Raw genomic sequence first — 23,508 nt, 5'->3', positions numbered from 1 at the left:
GACCCTGTTCCAAAACAAATAAAAAGGCTGGGGACGCAGCTCAGTGGAGAGCACTTGCCTGCCATGGTAGAGGTCTGGGTTCAATCCCCAGCACTATTAAAAAAAAAAGAAGAAGAAAAAAGAAGAGGGAACATATATATTTTCAAGATTGTTTTTAAGGGTGTGGCTTCCAAAATGGTCATTAATTTTGTTATCACCTGTTTGTGTTCCTCTGGTTAACAGGAGTTAAAATTATCAAAAAACTGAAAACACATGAATCATGAAAGGTCACAAGGTAGAGAAGGTGGAGAAAGCCTTGGGCTCTACCATTAGAGGGCCAAGGATAGAGGCCGCAACCAAGAGGACACGCTGATGCACCTGGAAAGGACAAATTCTTAGGACCTAAAGGACAAATGAAACAGGAGTGGTGTGAGGGGACGCGGGACAGAAACCGTATCACAAATTGCTCCAGTGACCACGGAGCTCAAGGACAAATGGACTGCAAGCTGTGCAAGTTTCCAGAAAGAATCCTTTCAGCTTCCTGCTTCCCCTTCCCTGCCCCACCCCACTCCCCATCCAACTTCATTTACTCTCAGCCCCAGGAAAAACCGGTTTATGAGGAAACTATTATCATGGGTTATTTTTTTTTTTCCAATTGGAAGAAATAAAAACAACCTTAACTAAGAGTTCTGGTCATCCACTAACTCACCGGGGGCCCTCAGGGGCTGAGAAGAAATAACAGCACTGAGGAGACCTGGCGTCAGGATGTCTAAGTTCAAAGGCTGATCAGTTTCCAGAGCGCCATTTTCCACACAGGATTAAACACCATGTCTTCCCAGCCAAGCACTCTGATGACTTTCTGATAAGTTACTTATACCAAGCATGATTACCTCTCATTAGCATGAAGGCCGACTGTATGTACTGGATAATTCAGAATATTGAACAACAGTAAAGTTGAATAATCTGCAGATTCTTTATTTTGGGGTTTGAAAATTTTAATGAAACACACACACATACATACATACAATCACACTCCTGCCCTATATCCAATTAACCCTCTTCCAGTTCAGTTCTGGGATCCACCCAGACAAAGACATAAAAAGGATTTTGATGATCCACAAAGCAGATTATTTGTTCATTCAAAATGCCATCAAGCAACATATTTGGAATGGCAGCCTCTACACAGGAAAGATGAGAAGCAAGGTTTGGATAGCCCAGAAGCTGAGCTGGAAGGCGGAAGGCACAAAGTGGCCTTAGACCCAGCCCTGCCCACCGGAATTTCAGGGCTGAGATTTACTAATAGGACTTGAAGTCCAAAGTTACTTATGCATAACCAGAAGTTCTTGTCATACAGAAAGGAGAAACTAGCAAGTGTGGAGGAGCTGCTGAATCTATTTTTCTACTTTTTACATACTATTTCACTGAAAAGTCAGTATTTAAGAAAAATTATATTCTCTTTTTTTTAATTCAGATTGTATTCTTTTCTCCTCGGTTTCTTTTTTTTTTAAATTTTTGATTCATTGTATACAAACAGGGTACAACTATCGTTTCTCTGGTTGTACAAGAAGTAGAGTCACACCATTTGCCTAATCATACATGTACATAGATAGGGTAATGATGTTTGTCTCATTCTATTATCTTTCCTCCCCACCCCCACCCCCTCTTCGATTTCTTTATTATCAAAAATACTGTAACCAACTGTGCACAGTGTCGCACTCCTGTAATCAGGAGGCTGAGGCAGGAGGATCACAAGTTCAAAGTCAGCCTCAGCAACTTAGGGAGGCCCTAAGCAACTCAGTAAGACCCTGTCTCCAAATAAAATACAAAAAGGGATGGGGATGTGGCTCAGTGGTTAAGCACCCTGGGTTCAATCCTCAGTACCAAAACAAACAAACAAAAAAAACCGAATGCCGTAACCAAATACCACCCCCATCCGCCCTGACTCCAAAGGTTGATCACCATAAGTGATCTTCCAGTGGTGTTCTTCCTGGTCTATCCAGTCTCCACTACCTCCACCTCCTAGGTGTGCTTTTCCAAATCCACAGCTAGGCCAGCAATTATAGCAGGGATACCTAAAGCCCACAAATGTGTCGTCTGGACACTCTACAGTGCTACAGCATCAAGGTGAGCACTCCCATGCATCACTGGTTGAGGAAATCTGACTCAAGAGTTGGAGGAACATTCCAGAAGCACAAAGGGTTGGACCCAGAACATCAAAAACCATTCCCAAACTGGAACTGCTCATGGGCAGACTTGCTGCTTAGAAATACCCCATCTCTGCAGATACACCTCCATGTGCAAGGGACACGTTTTGACCACCCAAAATACTTCCCATCTCTGTCCTTTCTGCTCATCCCTCGCACTGGGGCGAATGATAAGCAGGGGAAACTCTGCATCTCTAGGATACTGTTCATCCTATAGATTAAAAAAGTCATGTGCTTCCCATCCTTCTTCCTGTTCATTTTCTTTTCAGGGCAACCATAAGAGGCCCTCAATAGCAAGACAACACTCAGGCTCCATCCCTGAGTTCACTGAGAAGAGGCAAGCTGGATTCTGTGAAGCCTCTTGAGGCATCTGGGCATCAAATGACCTTGGATGAAATACATATTTTTATTTGCATCATTCTTCCTCAAGTGTTGAAGTGATCTCTGTTTTCACCTTCCTTTTATCGCTTTGCTTCTCCAACTCGTGACCTCCCCTGGCTACAGCTATTTCCTCTCTGCTCATTTCTTCCCTCCCTGCCATTAGGCTACCATTTCTATTGCTTGACACAAACTCTTCTTTTATTAAAGGACGAGTGGCCTTTTTTCTTATCTTGATTCTTTCTAACAGTCCTACAGCATTCAAAATGATTCCTTTTTCTAAGAGGAAAAAATATATGTCACTCTAAGTTTAATTTCAAGAGTGAAGTGAAATCACAACTCTCACTCAGCAACCATTTATAGAGCACCTCCTACGAACCAGTTCCTTTTGAAGCTCCAAAGAGTTAAATAGGGTGAAACCCTCATTCTGTCCTTAAGGGGGTTACTCTCTGGTGAAGAGAGAGAAACATTCCATTCAACAATGACATTACATGCAATACAACTGCTGCACAGAGGTAGGATGGGGAAGTATATATACAAAGTTGGCACCCAACTGGGCATGGTGACACATGCCTGTAATGCCAGCAACTCAGAAGGCTTAGGCAGGAGGATCTCAAGTTCAAGGTCAGCCTTGGCAACTTAGCGAGACCCTGCCTCAAAATAAAAAATAAAAAGGGCTGGGATGTAGCTGAGTGTTAGAGTGTCTCTAGGTTCACTACCTAGTGCTGAAAAAAACCAAAAAAACCCCAAAAAAACCCAAAGTTGGTTCCCACACAAGAGAAAGAACACCTGGGGCCGCATGGGAAGTAGACAGGAGTTCACAGAGGAGAAAGAAATTGAGCCGACATTTGAAAGATAAACAAAATTTTACTAGGCAAACCATATTCCAAAGCGAGGGAGGGGTGCTTGCCAAGGTCCAGAAGATTGAAGGGCAGCGCATGGTATGCTGTCCTTAGTTCTGGAGATGAGGGCTGAGGTGGGAACAGCAAGAGATGAACACAGACAAGTTAAGCAGAGTTCACATCATGAAGGGCCTTGAGTGTCAGAAACGGGATGAGATTTCATCCTGTGGATGATGAGGCACTGAAGAATTCTAAGCAGGGGAATGATCTGTTTATTGACGAAATCAGAAGCATGAGAGGCAGGTCTCTGAGGAAGCCCTCTCAGTACAGCAGAGTGGATGAAGACTTTAGCAAGTGAAATGAGCAAGGACAGAGCCCATGAGAGAGACTGAGGATCATGGGAGAAGATGAGCAACAAACCTAGGTGCTCCAGGTTCCTCTGCTTGCAAGCTCCAAGGGGCAGCTCTAACTTCTTTATCCCACCCCTCACTTTAGCACAGTGAGAAGTAAGCATTAGACAGGCAACAAATACCCTGAGGGCTAGTTAATTACTACCATCTTCAAGAATTCACAGTAAGGTAAAAATCTACAGCAAATGCTAAGTGAGCCTTGAACCTTGGAATCAGAGCAGGAGGGTGGGGCAAGCAGAGTCAGTGACAGAGCCTTGCCTAGAAGGCACAAGGCCCTGGGATCAACCCCAGCACCAAAAAAAAAAGAAAAAAGGAAGAGGCTGCTAAAGTGGGTTATGAAAAGATTTCAAGGAACTCCAACAGGTTCTATGTAGCATACAAATACACTCATCTTGGAGTCACACATAAAGTAACACTCATCTACTGAAAATAAAAATAAATGGAAAATAGAGCCCAAGCACAGGGAAGCAATCGCAGCAGAACTGGGCTCTGAGTCTGGACCCAGCACTGGCTCTGTTTCCTACTATAAAACAGAGCAAGCTACACCGCCATTCTGAGCCTCAGTTTGCCCATCTGTAAAATAAAGAGTGTGCTCAGTACTCATATGGGCCCCACCCAGGCTCAAAAGTGCAAGAAAGCTAAGCCCAGAAATCTTCCAGGAAATCCATTTCAAAGTCAGGTAGGAGACACAGAGAAGGGAGGCCAGCTCTCCCTGAGATGTGTGAGTGTACCAGGAGGGAGAGGGACAAGGGCCAGACAGTGGGAAATGAGAATGGCAGCAGGAGAACAGATGTGGTTTAAGACCCAGAAAAGCACCAAACAGGCACAGAGACAAAGTCATGTGGCTTCCTGACCCACTTCCTGCACACTCTCTTTGATTCCTACTTCCTTCTAATGTTACTCTCTTTCCAATGTCATTTTACAACAGCCTATAATTCAATTAATAAAATCATGGACCAACACTTAACCAGCAGGAAGGGACCTAAAAGACCTTGTCTAATTCTTTCCCTCTCAGAACCAAAAACCAAAGGCTGAATAAGTTCGCAGTATGGCAAAGAATAAAATTCTTAAGTATGCCACCTTTCAGAGCCTCCCAGGACACCCTACTGCCCTTAGCGTACAAGAATGTAAACTCCAGGAGGCAGAGAAGGTATCAGACTTTGCTTTATAGCCCTCGGATGCTACTGTTTATAATCAGGCTAATTACTATCCCTTGTAGATGTGTCCTATGTTGCAGGTAAGTGTCTCCAATGTACCAGGCTCTTTGCTAACCCTGACAATGCAGGAATAAGCAGAACAGACCAGATCCCTGCTCCTTGTAAGGGTCTCAAATTCTTGTGGGTTAAGCAGTAAGGTTGCAGAGATGGGAGAGAGATCACCAACAAAGAGACATACAAAAGATGATCATTTCAAAAGTAAAAAGTACTATGAAGACAATAAAACTGGGGAGGGAGATGAGAGGGAAGTCTCAAAAAAACTAAAAACTTTGTTACAGTCACACTGAAAAGAGACAGAGCCTGAACTTGAATCCATTCAGATCCCTCTGAGTGCCTCCTATCTGTGGCTTTGCCAGCCACCCTTTATTGAGTGACTAGCACAGCAGTTTGCATAACAAATACAGAAGGAATGACTGACAGACTGTGAATGCATATCATCAGAAGGTTCTCAGTGTATTTTTAATTTGGAAGGGAATTCAGAGGCAGATTCTAGTGAAATCTGTTCTGATTTTAGTTCATCCTAATGAATCTCTAGCTAGGCATGATGGGAACATACGGCTTAACCATAATTTTTTCCTTTCATCCTATACCTCTATCTTTTGGGAGAAAAATGGACTTAAATGTTTGCTTGCCTACTTTTCTAAACAAAAAACATGACTGCTCCACATCTTACACACGATACATCTTCGAACAATATTTATCCTTGGTATTAATGGGAGTAAAACATCACAAAACTGTAAGAGCATAAGACTTAAGTGCTCATAGAGTGTCTCTCAGATATAACAAGTTAAAGCATCTCTCAAACAACAAGAATTACATGTACCTTGTCTCATAGATACAGTCTCACAAGAGACAGAATGAGCATTTCAGCGGACATACAAAACCCATCCTAACCTCACAAATGCATGTTCTCTAGCACTTAATCTTTAAATCTTACCTTGGCTCTTTTTTACGATGTCTCATTTTTCTAAAAGTTCTCATTCCTCACCTTCTCCCTATCACTAAGTTCCCCTTCTCTCCTAAATACCCTCATATCAAAGATTGTCACTCATCTCAAACTCTGAAGACAATGCTGCCCTCCATTCATTGGTGTCCTCTGCAGAGCCTTATGACTGTACTGCTTAAGCTGACACCAAAGATTCATGAAGCCACTTTACAGGAAACCCAGTACTAGGCAAGACATGCAGGACATGCCCAAGGCTGGTTACCTGTCCACCCCACAGTCTTACCCATGAGAAGGGGGATCAGGTTCCAGAGATACACCGAGAAGCACTAGGAGTCGATCCCAGCAACCTCGGCTGATCACACACACACAGAGCTCTGACCACTCCCTGGATCACCGATTTCTCAGGTCGGTCAGCCCCAAATGACTCAGCAAAGGTGCCGGGCAATGACAATCAGCCGCAAACCCCAGGGCCTGTCCTTCTGATCAGATAAGCCTGGCCCTGAATGGCACCAACATGAAAATACCTCCTTCCCTTAAGTTTAAAGGGAGGGGAAGAAAAGAGAATAATCAGACAGCGAGCGCCTACCTTGTACTGGACACCTTGAGAGGAGCCTTACCTTTGCTAGTCGATTTCAGACCAATCCACAAGGTAGATGTTTCAGGGTTGCCTACTTATGGAGAAAACTGATGATGCAAAGCAGCCTGAGGGAAGAAAACTTGTTCCAGGCTGGAATTTTACTCCATGGAAACAGTTTGGAAATTGCTACCAGAACAAAAATCAAAGGCAGCTGTTGGAAAGTCATTGATACCAGCCTGGCTAGAGGTGGGGGTAAGTGAGGAGCAGGGTGGGCATGGGCTTTGTCAAGAGTAGAAACACATTCCATTTCTCAGCTGTCCTCCCTCACCCTCAAGCTCGCAATCAGAAGTGACCCGTGACCCCAGATGCTCCCTTATACAGCCTCAGTGAGCCTGTCATGTGCTCACCTAAACTAAGGTCCATAAAGTGCCCTGAGGTGGATGTATGTGGACCCCAACCGCCAACATCAAGACAAGTATCATGCTCAGCTTGAGAATCAAAATCCCTTCCTGATAAGAATCGGAATCACCATTCCAGGGAAAAGCACCTACCCTGCCCTAGGGGATATCCAGGTTTAAGAAATATATTACCTTGGGGCTCAGTGATAAAGTGCTTGCCTGGCAAGTATGAGACCCTGTGTCCAATTCCCACTACCACAAAAACAAAACAAACAAACAAACAAAAAACACATATTTATTTTAAAAGATTTGTGTGCTTGTATTTTCCAATACTTCATCAGTTAACCTGGATGAGTGGAGTTTGGAGTTGTTTGCGTAGTGCCAATTATTTCTTACTAACCCTCTGAGGATACTCGTAATTCGATTAAGACCATAAAATAATCATTTGCAAACCTGTTGCCCCAAAGAGGTCCTAAACTAGTAGTCCGCTGGGAGAAGATGCTCTAGAACTCTTTGTGGCTACAAAGGGCAAGGTCAGAAAAATGTACAAACCCAAAATATCTAAATTTTGGATCCTTTACTTCAACAGTACTTATAAGACACACACACACACACACACATACACAAATTTTTTTTCACGGTACTGGGAATTGAACCCAGGGCTTCATGCATGCTGGATAACAAGCACAAAGACTAGGATTATTTTTCTGAGGAGAATTTCTCAGTCAACAAAGTACTGGCCATCTTCACCTATTCTGTGATATAAATGAACTAGGTCCTCCTTTGAGAATAAATTGCTTCTGCTTTCCTAAGACCAAGGGTCCACCCAACTCCATTTACTAAGGAAGGTCTTCTAGAGAGGGTGGTCTTCACAACAAGATCTGACTAATTGCCAGGATGACCCACAGGACAGTCACTGCTATCCTCTCCTTAGAAGAATTTGTCACATTTTCAATCTTAACATTTATTTGTAATAATGGGCGTCAAATGCCTAATAGATGCTGAACAAAAATCTGCTGTTGAACAAAGGAAGCAATAAACCAGACTAACTCCTTCAAGAGCAGAGGCCAGCCAAAGCTGGAAGGCCAGCACCTAGCAGCCAAGCCACACGTATCAGTGATATTTGGACTCTCTTCTCTCTGGCAGCATGAATGTTTAATGTGTCCCTCCAGCTCAGAAGGGGAACAGGAGGAGGCAAAATCCAGTCAGAGCCTTTCATGAGAACTGCAGTTTTAAAAGAGCAGAGGCATGTGGAAATAGCTGGTTGTAATGTTTGGCCTTTATGTTCCATTTCCTGTGGATTTTAATTGCCCTCAGGACTTATGTCTAAGCCTCAGTATAATGTCAGATGTATACATGCACTGAACAATATAGGCAATATAGGGCTGAAATAAAAGTGACATGTCACAGGCTCCTTTTGAGTCTGATTTCTGTCATTATTTAGTTGTATGAATGTGGGTAGGGTTTGGAGCTTCAATTCCTTAAGGACCAAGTGGGCACTCTGATTACATTTGTCCCACAGGATGAAGGAACAAATGATGTAATGGATTATCAAGTCACAAGCTTATCATTGGAAGGCCTGGTGTGTGCCAGGCACTGTGGTAAGTGCTGGGGCAAATACCTAGATCAATTATACTCTGTCCATACATTCTCTGAGCCCAGGGCCTGGTTAGTTGTTTTAAAAAGAATAAAGTGCTACCCAAATTAAGAGATTATGGTAAATGACTACTGCCCACATTGTTTTCATTTGTGTCCATGTGGGTGCCATGCTTTACCATTCCTGCTGAAAGCACCCAACAGCCAGTGTCAGTATCCCTTCTTTCCTTTCTGCCTTCCCCCTTGAAGTCAGCTCCACACTCTACGGCGGCTCAATAAATTTCTATCCACTGCCTGCCTTCAAGGCTGCATTACACTGGGTGATAAAGGGCCATTTCTACTGGCAGCCCTTTGACTATTGGCTCCTACTAGGGCTAAGTGTCTCCCACAAACACCAGCAGAACAACTGCTTTGGCATCTGACAGCTGCAGAGACAGACCCAGTTTAATTTCATCATCTCCCAAGGTCTTGGACTATGTCAGAGCAACAAATGTGTCTGCATTCCAAAATGTCCACACCAAATCAAATTAAGTCCCACTATTAGTGGGAGGGGAGTCAGCTTCCACAGTCAGCCACCTCTTACAACTCCCGATTTCTAAATATTAGAAAACAAATTAATCTCCTTTCAGTGATGTGCCCAAATAACTTGCATTTAAATAAATTGGAACTAATGTTGCAAATTTTGCCTGCTGTCTCTCTACCACTCCTAGGATGTAAAACCTACTAGGGCAGAAACTATTTTGTCTACTATCATTTCTGGTGTCAAGAACAATAAACTGGCACATTGTATGTGTTCAGTAAACAGTTGTTGGATTAATTAGGGGGGCAGGAAGGTAGAAAAAAGAATGCATCTGTTCCAAAATGCTTCTTCCCTGCAGAAGGAACAACTGTTGCCCCGACCTGGAAAGAGAAGATGAGAAAAAGTGTTGTTGCCAAGGCAACCACAGCTCCAAAAATAAACACCCTTCAAAGCTGCCATGAGCCTGTGTGGGGGGAAAACCTAACCCATATTTGCACACTATGCCAGGGCCCTGGGTCAACCACCAGACACAATATTGCTCCCAGCATGCTCTTGCTTGCCAAAGCCTCTTTGTAGATAAGGTCAAGCACTCTCCACCTGTCTACTTCAAATCTGGCTCCTCTGAATAAAGACCACCCTTAGAAGAATAGCAATCTCAGGTCTCTGAGTAGTTACAGTCTGATGAGGGACACAAACAGGACACAGAAAACATAGGAAATAAACAAGCAGGCTTAAAAAGACAAAGAAGCCAATATATAATAATCTAGATTTACATGAGTGGCATATGGGGGGTAATTATTCAGCTTCAAGAGGAAGTCTTGCTTTGCATAATGATTTATATTAGAATTCCATGAAAATCAAATTTCCTTACATGCTTTCACCACTCGATTATTTATTCATTCCCTAAATACATGTTTACTGAGCTCCAACCATGTTCCATGCAAAATGCTTAGCAGGCGCTGAAATGAAATAAACTCTGACTTCACAGTTCAGGATCTGATAAAGGATACAGTGTGAGCATGCCGCCCTACCTCAGAAGTGGGCACAGAGTCCCCTCCAGCTGCAGAGTGCAGAATTAAAGGGGGAGGAGATGAAGGGAGTCAAGGAGACCAGTTAGGAGGATGCTTATATACTGAACATGAGAGATGGCAACAGAGAAGGGGTGAGAAGGTAGACTGAAGAACGTTTTCTTCTGAGCAGGGAGCCTCCTGATATTGAAAAACACCAATCCCCAGTGTACTGACAGAGTGGGAAGAACTAGATTGGTGGAAAAGACAATAGGCTCAACTGAAGAACAGAGTTCTGAAGAAAATCCCAGTGGAAATGTGCATTAGCCGAGTGGAAAGGAGATTAAGACCCAGTAAAGAGATGAGGGCGGAGATACAAATGAGAGAGTCATGCTACACTTTGAATGTTCCCTCCAATACTCATGTTAAAATCTCAGTACGATTAATATCATTACAAAGGGCACCTGGGCCTCCTTTGCCACTTTGCCCTTCTGCCTTCTGCCATGTGAGGACACAGCATTCCTTCCCTCTGAATAATGGGGCAGGAAGGACTTTGTTAGATGACAGAGCCTCGATCTTGGCACCAGAACTGTAAAAAAGTTGATTTCTGTCCTGTATAAATTTCTCAGTCTCAGGTACTCTGTTATAGCAGCAAAAGGTGGAGTGAGTCAGTCAACATGAAAGGGAATCATTAAAGCCAAGGGCTTGGATGAACCTGACCAAAGATAGTATGTAGGTTTAGAAGGAGAAGGAGGAGGAGATCAAGAAATGAAGCAGAAGAAAAGGAGGAGAGATAAGAAACCTGGTGTCAGGACTTAAGGAGACCATCATTGAAGGAAAAGATAGGAAGAGTGGCCCCCACATTATAAAATCTTTTTATACTTTTCAGTAACCATCAATAGACAGAAAAGTAATATCCCATAAATAACCAAAGAATCAGCAAACCACTGTTCTAGGTACTTGGAGGAACAGACTCGGAGGAAACATGAGCCATCAGAAATAGCTTCCCTTTTATTAACTAATGAAAAAATTAACATAATTCTTCAGGCACATATACTTACTTTGGCCTCACAAGAAGAAATGAAAATGTATACTCTTCATTTTATAATTTCATTGAGGCCCAGGGAGATTGAGTTACCTGCCTGGGACCACAGAGTGAGAAAATTAACCGAACTGAAGTCTCTACCCTCTACTGCCCAACTGGTTTCTAAGCCTAGTACTGGGACAGTTGTCCTAAGAAAACATCCCCTTGTCCCCAAAGACAATGAGCATCATGGCTCACTGATTAAAGATATGGTTCCAGGCAGTGCAAAGATAGGCTCCCTGAGAAATAGACTGGACAGCACAGTTGGGAAATCTGTATTTTGGATCCATCTTCGTCACCAAACAGCTTTGTGGCCTTGAACTTCACGTTTTCCTCAAATATGAAACGATCTCACAAATCCCATTGACTACAGAACGGATTCTTTGAGAGAGATGCCAAACCAGGTACTTCCAAGGGGTCGCTGAATGTGAGCGAACTAAGGTGGTGTGGTGGTAAAATCCAGGCCTGCGACCCTGTTTTCCTCTCCCAGCCAGCAGAGGCTTCCCTGAGACCTCTTCTGCTTTCATATTTTAGTGTAAATCCCATGTTATATGGTTTGATATGGAATGTTCCCCAAAGGCTCATGTGTTGAAGACTGGTTCCCAGTGCCACAATGATCAGAGGTGGGGCTTTGGGGAAGTGAATAGATCACGAGGGCTCTGATCTCATCAGTGGATCAATCCACAGATAGATTCATAACCTGAGGGCATTATTGGGAGATGGTGGAAACTGTAGGATGTAGGGCTGAGTAGAAGAAGTGGTCACTGGTGATATACCATGGAGGGCTACCATGAGGTAAGCAGCCTTCCTCTACCACACTCTTCTGCCTTGATGTTCTGCCTTACCTCTGGTCCAAAAGAATGGAGCCCACTGACCACAGGCTAAAGTCTCTGAAACCATGAACCAAAATAAATCTTTCTTCCTCTAAGTCAGTTTTCTCAGTTATTTGGTCAGATAACACACATGATTTAGTCTGAATACCATACTCTTTCGAAACTATCTTCCACTCTTGGCTGTGAGCTCCTCAATGGAATGATCATGTATCCATCTCTGTATCCCAAGCACCAAGCCTGAGGTCAATGCCCAGCAATTTTTTAAAAAAATATTTAAATTTTAAAATGCACAAAATTTTAAAATGTGAATAAATAAATATTGATGTAACTGTGGGCAATACCTCTCCTGAGTTACCTACACTGTCAGCCGAATCTCTCTGACAGTGAAACAAAAGACATTGACAATCAATAGAGGCATTCTGGGAAGCAATCCAGAGAAAGCACTTCAAAGAGAGATGAGTCTTCAGTGTTCCCAAGAACTTTCTGAATGGGCAGGCCACATCCTCCTCCTCTCACCTTTAATACTACCCCACCTTCTAACATACTTGGCTGACAGTGGCTGAAAATTCCTCCCAGAGGAGGACAGGTCTGCAAGTAATGGCTAGGACAAAGCCAGGTTTCCTCAAAATCCAGAAGCAACAACCCAAATTACTAATAATGAGTCTTGGAAGGAATATTATCAAGGGAAATGATCAGTTACCTATTCGTCCATCTCCTCTGAGGCTAGAACAAGAGAAAAGGAGTTTGAATTGTATCATAGGGAATTTCAGTGAGACCTTTCTCAAAAGTACAATTTGAAAACAGAAAGGAGCAACCCACAGAGGCAATACAATCTTCTTTCCTGGGTCTGTTTCTTTAAATGAGATTTTCAGTCATGAAGAAAACAGTTCACCATAGACGCAGGTGGAGAAAGCTCTTGTTATCCCCCAAGTTAAGGACAAACCATTTCCTGGAGAAGCTCCACCTGGTTCAGAGTAACCTTTATTGCTACTATTACATGCAACCCTGAGAATCAACAGAAAGGTCAGAAAGAGCTTGAGGGTGCAGTGACCCAGCCAGAATACAAATGCTGCTACATCAAGGCAGACTGCTCCGGGGATGAGCCTGGCACTGACATGCTTGGAGGCCAGAGACCATGAGGAAAAGTCTGAGTGGCCCCGACACCTGCTGGGGCTCTCTCCCTCCCCCACTATGCAGAAGTATCTCAGCCTGATAGCTTCTCCAGGAAGAGTGCTTCCGAAATTTATATTTGGCTTTATTTCACAGTCCTCCTGAGCTACAACATTTAATATTGCTGGTCTTTGTTTCCGGTTCCTGTCACAGAGCTCAACGCCCTTGGAATCTCCAGAGTGTAAGTGAAAGGAGTGTCTTTTGACATTCATCATAAGTCCCTTTGATAAAAACCTGAGTTGATGCTAATGCAGTGACTTAAGATGGCCCATGGATACCACAGGAAGGGACCAGTCACCAGAAACATCAAGCAATTGGAGATCAGTGGGTTGGGAAAAGGGAAGTGGTGGGTGGGGGGATGGCTGGAGATCAAGCTGTATAAAAACTCTTGGGCAACACAATTTGCTGAGCAGCAGGGTTACTGGAGGTGCTGGAAGGGCAGTGTGCTCAGAAAGAGCCCGGAAGATCTTCAGCCTCCTCCCCACCCTCAACCTCACCCCACGTTACCTCTTCATCTGGCTGTTCATTTGCAAACTTTACAGTAAACAGGTAAATGTAACTGTTTCCCTGACTTCTTTGAGTCATCCCAACATATTAACTGGATCCAAAAGGGGATCGGGACCCCCCAGTTGATAGCTGTTAGATCAGAAGTATGGGTGAAGTGGGAGTGAGTATGAGTGAAAAAGAGGAAAAAGAAAGAGAGAAATCCCAGGTTGTACAAATCCTTTTTTTTTTTTTTTTTTTTTTTTTGCGGTGCTGGGGATGGAACCCAGGGCCTTGTGCTTTCAAGACAAGCACTCTACCAGCTGAGCTATCTCCCCAGTCCAGTTCTGGAAATCTTTAGATGATCACTAAGAAACAGGGTGAATAAAACAGACATTGATGGGGTTGAAGCAAAGGTCTGATATAATACTATCAAAGGTTGGGTGGACCAAAGAGTGTTCCTGTTGGTCCCCCAACATTAAAGGTTTACAGATGTGCTTGCTGTATTTGCTCCAGTTTGGAAACATTTTAAATGTCAGAAGACAAAGACTGGAATGGGAAATCTGATCTAAAATTGCCTTGGATAATAGGCAGATAAATCAAAGCAAAGATGAAATAAAGGACAGTTTTCCTTAGCTAAACCCCCTGGAGACCCTAAGCCTTTTGCACAAAAAAAAAAAAAAAAAAAAAAAGTAAAATGGTGATAGGAGTGGGGTTGGGGGAGCTCTCATGACTCCTTGATACAAAAACACCAAGACCCATGAATAAATCTCTGATGTGGGCTGCAAGTGGATTGGAAGAACATAAATATGTGAGGGGTTGATGAGAGTACTAAAGTTGGAATGCATAAACAAGTTTTATATAAAGCTGTGTCTCTTCTACCTGAATGTTTTATAGGAATGGATATTACATCTGGTTGGAAATACTTCCCCTACAGAGAATTGTAAAACCAAAACCTGTTAATAAAATCCTACTAGGGAAAAAAAGGTTGATAGAATTAAAGTAAAATCGGTGGGAGAATTAGCATGCTTGAACAGGTTTTATGTGAAATAGTTGCATCTTTTTCATCTGATTATATTTTAAGTAAGTACCTGTATATGATTGGGGAATGTTTCCCATAACTAGCATTATAAAACAGAAGGCATGCAAGTCTGTCCTCTGAGCCGCATTCATTGGAACCAGTAAGATTGCCCAAGTCCACACCGTGTAGAATAGAAGCAGGATTGGTGGTATGGACAAATTCTCCCTTGGATAACCCTGTGTGGAGCCCAGACTGGAGCTTATGGCAAAAGCCTGGGAGCACCTCCCAGCAATAACAACCCAGGATTTGGACTAAGGAATTTAGATGGTTTATACAGGATCGTGCTACTTGGAGAAAATAAGGAGGATGTATTCAGAAGTAGAGAGCTTTTTACTCTAAGGACTAACTCCAAAATTGTGTGAAGAATAGCTAGATTCTATCATAACTTAGTGCTCTATAAATCACTCTCAACCAACCAACAAAGAACTGCTGGGTTTGTAGGGGGCAGCTCCAAGGAGAAGAAACAACATCCTACTTGGAAGGATGCCACTCTGATTGAAGAAAGTAGAAACAAATCCGCTCAGTCTGTTGAGCTGCATGCTGTTTTCTTAGCAGTATAGAAGAAATGAAGCATGGTAAAATCCCCATGTTTGGGTTTTTACTCTTTCACGGGCAGTGAACAATGGCCTGGTCCATGGTCAGGCAGGAACAATGGAAAGTTGGTCTAGTAAAGAGATGCCAATGCCAGGGGGGCCCTGGGAAATCACTATGAGAATGTTCAGGGTGCATTAGAGTATCGCACTTTAATGCCCAAAGATGTACTGACAAGTGCTAGAAGTCTGGCTGATTTCCGTAACTGGATTTTTTATCCTTTATGTCAGAATTCTTAAAGATCTTGTGGAACAGGTTGTACCCACACCTCATCTGGGACACAGGGGGCTAATAAAAAATGCAGCTGCACTGCCTAGTGGTCAAGATACCCCTTGAGTCACCCTTACCTACATTAATGGGAGTGGACTATTGGGGCGGAACTTAACAGACTGCCAGAAGAACCCCCCACAGGTTCAGAAGATGACTGGAATCACGTAAGACAGCCACCTGGGTCCATAAAATGAGGAGACATGGAAGTACTTCAACAATGCAGCAATGAACCCAGTCTAGACATATTCATCTTATACCCTCTGAGACATATAATACCAATAAGAAATGTTTGATTTGCCAATGAAAGAAGCAGAGATTGCAGATGGCTCTGTAGCAGATTCCCCAAGAGGGAAGTCCTGTACCTAGCTGGCAAGTCAAACTGATATTGGTAGTCTCAGGAGGCTACAAATCAGCATTGACAGGAATAGAAACTGACTCTGATTCTGGACTGTATCCCTGATGAAAGATGGAAAAGCCCAGAGTACTACAAAAGAACAGGAACAGAAGCCACCACACCAATTTGGATGTCCAACCATCATTTCTTCAAAGGAGGAAATGCACTTTACCATCTATAATATCCGATAATGAGAAGAGATATAGCAAAGAATAGTTTATTTGCCTTATGATTCTAGAGGCTGGAAGCGCAAGAACATGGCACTGGTATCAGCTCAGTATCTGGCAAGGGTCTTCTTGTCAAATCATAACATGGCAGGGGGCATCACATGGCAAGAAAGAGCAAGCTTGCTATCTTAGATCTTACTTCTTATAAAGACACTAATATCATTGGGAGCCCACCCTCACAGCTCCATCTAATCCTCATTACCTCTTGAAGTCCCACTCCCCAAATACCATGAACATATGAATTTGGATATTAATTTCCAACACATGAAATTTTAGGAGACATATTCAAACCACAGCAGATGACTATACTTTTAACCTTCTGGGGTTGGTTCTAGGGATAAAACTCAGGGCCTCATGCATGCTAAGCAAATGCTCTACCATACATCAGCCCACTTTTTTTCCCTACTTGATGCAGTGATCAACTGACCAAAGATGTTATTGACAAGTGCTAGAAACCCGGTTGATTTCTGTAACTGGATTTTTAATCCTTTATGTCAGAATTCTTAAAGATCTCGTGGAACAGGTTGTACCCACACCTCATCTGGGACACAGGGGTTAATAATAAATGCAGCTGCACTGCCTAATGGTCAAGATACCCCTTGAGTCACCCTAACCTACATTAATGGAAGTGGACTATTGGGGCGGAACTTACCAGACTGCCAGTTATCTGGACCAGCAGTGGCCGAACCTGATGCTTCTCCCAGAGGTGGGAATATCTGGGTTTTAATGGGGAAAGAGGGACAGTAGCTGCGAGTAACAGAATAAATAAATGTCCTATTGATGAAGGAGATCTAATACTACACTAACTCCTCAGAAGAGGCTCGAAGCAAGAGATGAGCCTGTCTCCTAACTCTGTTAGACCAGGCACCTGAATAGGTACCTGAGTGGTCTCAGCAATGGAACCTGACAAGATGAAATGGAAAACTACAAGCCTAAGTATCCTCACACTGAGAGATAGTTTCATTTGATACCATGATAGACTGGACCAATTATTAATGACTCAATGGGACTAGTAATGAACCAGTATCTTTGAACTGTTACGATCCTTTAATTATAAAGGATTCATGGTCAAAGAGCAAGGGGTGACCTGTGGTATAACATGAAATCTATTCAGCCTTTGTCCCTAGCTCCTATCACAGAACTCCTAAAGCCCTTGGACTCTCCTGAGTGATAAGATTTTTGTTTTGTTTTGGTCTGGTTTTTGTTGTTGTTGTTGGCTTTTGGTTTTTATTTTTTTCAGTACTGGTGATTGAACCCAGGGGCCCTTTACCATTAAGTCACGCCCCCACTTCTTTTTGTTTTCAGTCTGGCTAGGTTTGCCCAGGCTGGCTTAGAACTTGTGATCCTCCTGACTTGGCCTCCCAAGCTGCTGGGATTGCCGGCTGCAGCACCACACTCAGCAAGATACAAGTGTCTTTTATTCATAACTAGCCCTTTGGATACATTGGGTTTATACTAAGGCATAACTTAGGATAAGGCTTCTAGATAACCCCAGATGGGGTCACTCACCAGAGACAGTGGGGATTTTCAGCCCAACCCATTGACCCCTGCCTCCCCCAATAAAAGGGGAAATGGTGACAAGTGGGTGGTGTGGAGGACTGTAGATCAAACTCTGCAAAAACTCTTGGGCAGCAAACTTTTGCTGAGCTTCTGTGTTGCTGAATTCATGGGGGTGCTGGGAGGCTGGTATGCCCCAAAAGCAGAGAAGATCCCTGCCCCACCACACACCTTGTCGTATATGCTTCTCCACCTGGCTTTCCTTCTGTGTCTTTAGTAATAAACTGGTGAATGGGTTTCCCTGAGTTCTGTGAGCCTTCTTAGCAAATTAGTCAAAGAGGGGATTAGGAACCCAGGTTTATAGTCATTGGGTCAGAGGTTTGGCAGGCAATCTGGGTCTTGAAACTGGCATCTGAAGTGAAGGTAATCATGTAGAACTGAGCCCTCATCTATGGGATTATGCCATCTCCAGGTTGATGGCATCAGAATTCAATTGAATTTGAGACAGTCAGTTGGTGTCCACTGAAGAATTGCTTGGTATGTAAGAAAATAAAGAATAATGTAAAGATGAAAAACAATTTGTTCTTTCTTTGGAGTTACTTAACCTCAAACTTTGAACCAGTGTTCTCCCTTACCTTCTATGGGAACAAGTTACAGAAGAAAAAAAGAAAAGTCCCTCAATTAAAAAGAAAATTTGAATGAGGAAAAAAAAAAAAAAACAGTAGATTATAATCTACCAAACATGCCATTAATAGTTGGTTTAGCATGTTAAATTATAATTATAACCTACTTTCCTCTTTCAAACTACCCCAAAAATTCACAATTAACTAGATATTTTATTAGACACATATTTGTGGACTACTGTGAAAAATGATTTATTCAAGACAATGAACTAGAAGGCCCTTGCAGATTCTCGAAAATACATCACAAAACTAACCATCCATTGTCTTTCTGTATCTTCCTACTTGTTGGGGCAAATATTGCAAGGATTCGTGCTTAAGTCAGTTTTTCATTATTGTAACTAAATACCTGAGGCATGCTAACTTTGTTTAAAAGAGGTTTATTCAACTCACAGTTCTGGAGGTTAAAGGGCTAGCTTGCATCTAGTGACGGCCTCTTTGCTAAAGGAATCCAGACATGGCACAGGGTATTACATGACAAGAGACAGGAAGTAGGCAGGTATGTCTAATTTGATCTTTGTCCCTCTTCTTATAAAGTCACCAGGATTCAGTCAGGGGGGACTTGGGACTCCACCTAATGACCTTACATAACAGTGTCATCTCCTAAAAGTCCCACCTCTAAACATCATAGTTGGATTAATACCCCTTAATACCTCACTCCAGCCTGAGTTCCAGGGACAAACCATACATAGCAGTTACCATCCCCACACTAGGTCCCTAGGCAAACACTTTTTCCATAGTTGCAAAAGAGGGGAAAAACCAAGTGGGCTGTTATTTGTTTTTCAAGTTTGCTTCCTCAGCCCTGTTATTTCCTGGCTACATTTACCAACCCAAAACAGCCAGGCTGCAAACCTCTGTGGTCAGATTGTGGAGGCAGAGGCACCAGGCTGGGAACAGGCTTTACCCCAGCGAAGCGCTGACACAGAGAGGCCTTAAAAAGAACAAAGATGTTCCAGAGATGTGATGATGGGTCAGGTTGAAATTGACCAACACCTTAGGTCAGAGGCCTGAGCTCCAGCCAGAACCTGGTCACCTCATTATTTCTCTATCATATCACTAGATCAGGGTTGAGTGACCAGAGTCTCAGCCCTGTCAAAGAATGTGCAAAGAATGCAGAAGAAAAGGTTTCCCACTATCTAACCAAAAAGATCTATTGAGGCCTCAAAGGAAATACCCATAGTTCTCCCCAACCCCTCTCCTCTCCCACCACTGGTCTCAGCTAAGGCGCAGAGGTATTTTCCTAGTGATGATTTTGAACTAGAAGACCAAAAATCCAGAAACATAGTCTAACAGAAGAGAGTATCTGAAATCAGGACCACCTCCAGGATGCTTTGGTGGCATGAGAGGGCAGTCCCTTGTGTGGCACCTCTTCACCAGCTCTAAACACTTCATCTTGGATCCTTCCTCCTACTTTAACGTCCATGCTTGATTTTCTGTTCTGTGTCCCTCAGAAACATTTTATTATCTCTGAGAGAAAAATTTCCTCTAGCTCCAAAGTCATGGTCAAAGAGCTTCTAGCCCCTCCCCCAAGACAATGAAAAGCTCTTTCTCCTATACATCAGGTACTATAACCCTTTGGAAAGTCACACACTGATTTGGGCCACAAAGGAAACAATCACAAGAAAGCAAAGGACCCAGGAAAAGCCCCAACCCTCCTAAGGCTCTCTCCACACCACGGCCCAGTAACCAGGCCAGCCTGGGCTCTACATCTAAACACCTGCTCCAGGGTCAGGCAATTCTCCCACTGGGGTCAGGAAGAAAATTCCCCGCTGGCAACTTAGCCATTCAGATGCCTTAATGAAAACTGAGCACACCAGAGGCAATTATCAGTGACCAGCAAAGCAACTGGAAGATACACAGGACCTGGAAGAAACTAACTACAAGGGGCCGAATTCTCACCTGTTAATCTGTCCCATGTTTATCCTTGTGTCTTGCCTGATGCGTAATTGGCACACTCAAGTGCATAAACCCAGGGAAACTCTTGAAATACCAACTTCCAAAGAGGAACCTGGCCAATGTTGAATCAGCCCACAGGACTCCATCTCTACCATCTCAGTTTCCACAAATTATTTTAATCTAGAAACCACATCTATAGTCAATGGTGGGCTGATTCTCCCAAGGCAGTCCACCTGTACCATGTGTATCGCCCACGTACTGCTGCGCTTCCCACAACTCGCCCTCTCCCCCGCGTGTCTCTTCCCTGGCCTCCCATCTTTCTGAATCCCTACCTTCCCTCAGAACCAACTCCTCCACATCCACACATTCTCAAGCATGCAAAGACCCGCTGCATGTGGAGGTGGAATCAGAAGAACATGGTCCAAAACTCAGCCATGCTTCTGTTTGTCCAGGAGCAAGTTAATCTTTGAACTTCAGGTTTCCCCGCTGTAAAACGTACCTCAGGGGTTTGTTGTGAGGATTAAGTGTAATCATGTACTTAAGGCGCTTAGCAGAAAACTTGGTATGAAGTGGGACTTGGTCCCTGCCCTCAAGGAATTCTGGGTCAGCATAAGTCTTTGCTAGTTAACCCTATCCAGCACTGACTACTTAGTAGGCTAACCTGTCACAGATCTCCTTTGCATCTGTTTATTGCTTTGTATTCAGAAGGACATAAGCTTTCTCTCTACCACACTCCCTGTGCTTCTTACACAGGGCAGTGCCCAGAGTGCAGAGCTCTACAAAGACCCTCTAATGAGTCAAGTGTTGGAATGCACAAAATCACCTGCTCCCCTGGAAGCTCCCCTGGAAACTGTCCTGAAACCTGAAGCAATTCTTCCTCTAAGGGTCAGAGAAAGAGGATAGAGAATCAAGATAAACATGCCAATGATGTATATTCATTACCTGCAAACCACACATCAACTAGGCTAGAGTCAGGCAGACAACCTAGTCTACCAGGCTGGGCAGAATCAGCAAGGGGCGCTACCAGTGTGGAGTCAAACAGAAACCCCGAGGTTCCAGGTTGAAAACACTCTCTAGCTACCAGCCTGCTGGACTATGAGCAATCATGACAGGGTAGATATGTTATATAGAAGAGGGAAAAGGCAGTCAGGGAAAGGTAGTACATAGGTGATAATCAGGAATATGCCCAGGGGAGAGGAGCAGAGAGACACTTTTGTGTTCTCCAGAAAGCCTGCAGTTGGCCATTGCCCATTTCACTTGCCCCTTGTCCGTTTCCCCTATCACCTCCAGAGAGTGATGAAAAGATGCCATTCTGGAATATATAGCTACACCTGATTCCGGACTTTTTGCTAGGGTCCAACAGGGGTTGGAGAGGCTCTGATACTCAGTGTAGATTTTGTTGTTGTTGTTGTTTGTTTGCTTTGGTACTGATGATTGAACCCAGGGGTACTTTACCACTGAGCTACATCCACAGCTTTTTATTTTTTTTTATTTTGAGACAGGATTTTGCCAAGTAGCTGAGAACCTGGCTAATTTGCTGAGCCTGGCCTCAAACTTGCGATCCCCCTGCCTCAGCCTCCTAAATCACTGGGATTACAGGTGTGCACCACTGTACCCAGTTTAGACGCAATTTTTTTCAGACTTTTTGTAATACCAGGAATTGCCAGGGGCTCTCTACCACTGAGTTACACCATTCAACTCTTTTTTTTTTTTAATAGATTTTTGTTGTAGATGGACACAATAATTTTTTTTATTTATGTGGTGCTGAGGATCAAACCGAGTACCACATGTGCTAGGCAGGTACTCTACCACTGAGCCACAACCCCAGGTCCCTCCAACTCTTTTTAATTTTTGATACGGCGTCTTACTAAGTTGCCCAGGCTGGTCTTGAACTTGAGATCTTCCTGCCTTCAGCTCCCGAATCTCTAGGATTACAGGTGTTAATCCCCACACTAGACTCAGGGTGGGTTTGTTTTTTAGTTTCTGTTTCTTTGGTTTGTTTTTTGGTACTGGGCATTGAAACCAGGGGCGCTTAACCACTAAGCCACATCCCCAGCCCTTTCTAACATTTTGTTTTGAGACAGGATCTCACTAAGTTGCTTAGGACCTCACCAAATTGCTGAGGCTGGCTTTGAACTCAAGAGCCTCCTGCCTCATAATCCCTAGCGGTTGGGATTACAGGCATGTCCCACCAGGCCCTGCCTCAGTGTGGGTTTTTAACAATCATCACACCACCTCTGACCAAGAGATTTAGGGAGACAGGAAGGTACTAAATCTTTTCACCTCTTCCTCTTCCTCCTCCTCCTCCTTCTTTTATTGTTGTTGTTGATTTGCTTGCTTGTTTGTTAAAGGTACTCATTCTAAAAGTTTGCCCCGCTCAAGTTCAGACTAAATCATTTCCTGAGCTCAGAGGGCAACATAGCCAGCCAGGAAAAAAAGAAAGAAGTATATTCTTTTTCTTTTTTTGGCAATGCTGGGAATCGAGCCCAGGGCCTCATGCTTGCAAGGCAAGCACTCTACCAACTGAGCTATCTCCCCAGCCCCAAGAAGTGTATTCTTGATGAAAGCCAGGAGGACAGGAGCCACCTCCAATGGTGGTTACCACATGACTCCCCTTCAGACAACTGACAGAACAGTGCAGGGCCTGAGGCCTCCACCTCACCACACTTCCACCCAGTCACCCCGAAGAGCAAGAACTAGTTGCTTCCAATGCCATTCTGAGCATGTCTTTCCCAGGTTCCAGAACCTACATTAGCTCTCCATTGAGTTGTATCTTCTTTGCATAGAAAGAATTCTGTATACAGGACTTCATTACATTTTTAATGACTGATTCATTGAAATTCAAACTCTGGCAAAAATTAAAGTCTGTTGGCCCAACAGCTGCCCATACCACTCCCATTTTTCACATTCCTCATTAAGACCACCCTTGGTCTACCCTGCCCATCTTCAAACTAACACACCTGCTATAACTTGAATGTATCCCCCAAATGTTCATGTTAGAAACTTAACCCCCAAATTCATATGTCAATGACATTTAGATTGGGAAGTAATTAGGACTAGATAAGGTCATGAGGATGGGGTCCTCACAATAATATTAGATGTTTTAGAAGAGAAAGAAAGATCCCAGCTAGTGGTTTGCTCTGTCTTTCCTGTGATATCCTCTGCCACGTTATGATACAGCAGAGGCTTTCACCAGATGACGAGTTAATGCCAGTGCCAGGCTTCTGG

General features: G+C 43.5%; 1 protein-coding gene across 13 annotated transcripts in view; it reads right to left on the bottom strand.

The window, feature by feature from the left end:
• The window catches only part of Gramd1b (GRAM domain containing 1B), a 237,336-nt gene that overhangs the window by 142,095 nt on the left and 71,733 nt on the right, over positions 1–23,508 (bottom strand). The gene's annotated exons all lie outside the window — the stretch shown is intronic.

Source organism: Sciurus carolinensis, chromosome 11, assembly GCF_902686445.1.
Source record: "Sciurus carolinensis chromosome 11, mSciCar1.2, whole genome shotgun sequence".
In the NCBI taxonomy this organism is placed as follows: Eukaryota; Metazoa; Chordata; class Mammalia; order Rodentia; family Sciuridae; genus Sciurus; species Sciurus carolinensis.
The sequence above is the reverse complement of the archived record's forward strand: the minus strand, read 5'-3'. Positions and strand labels throughout refer to the sequence as shown.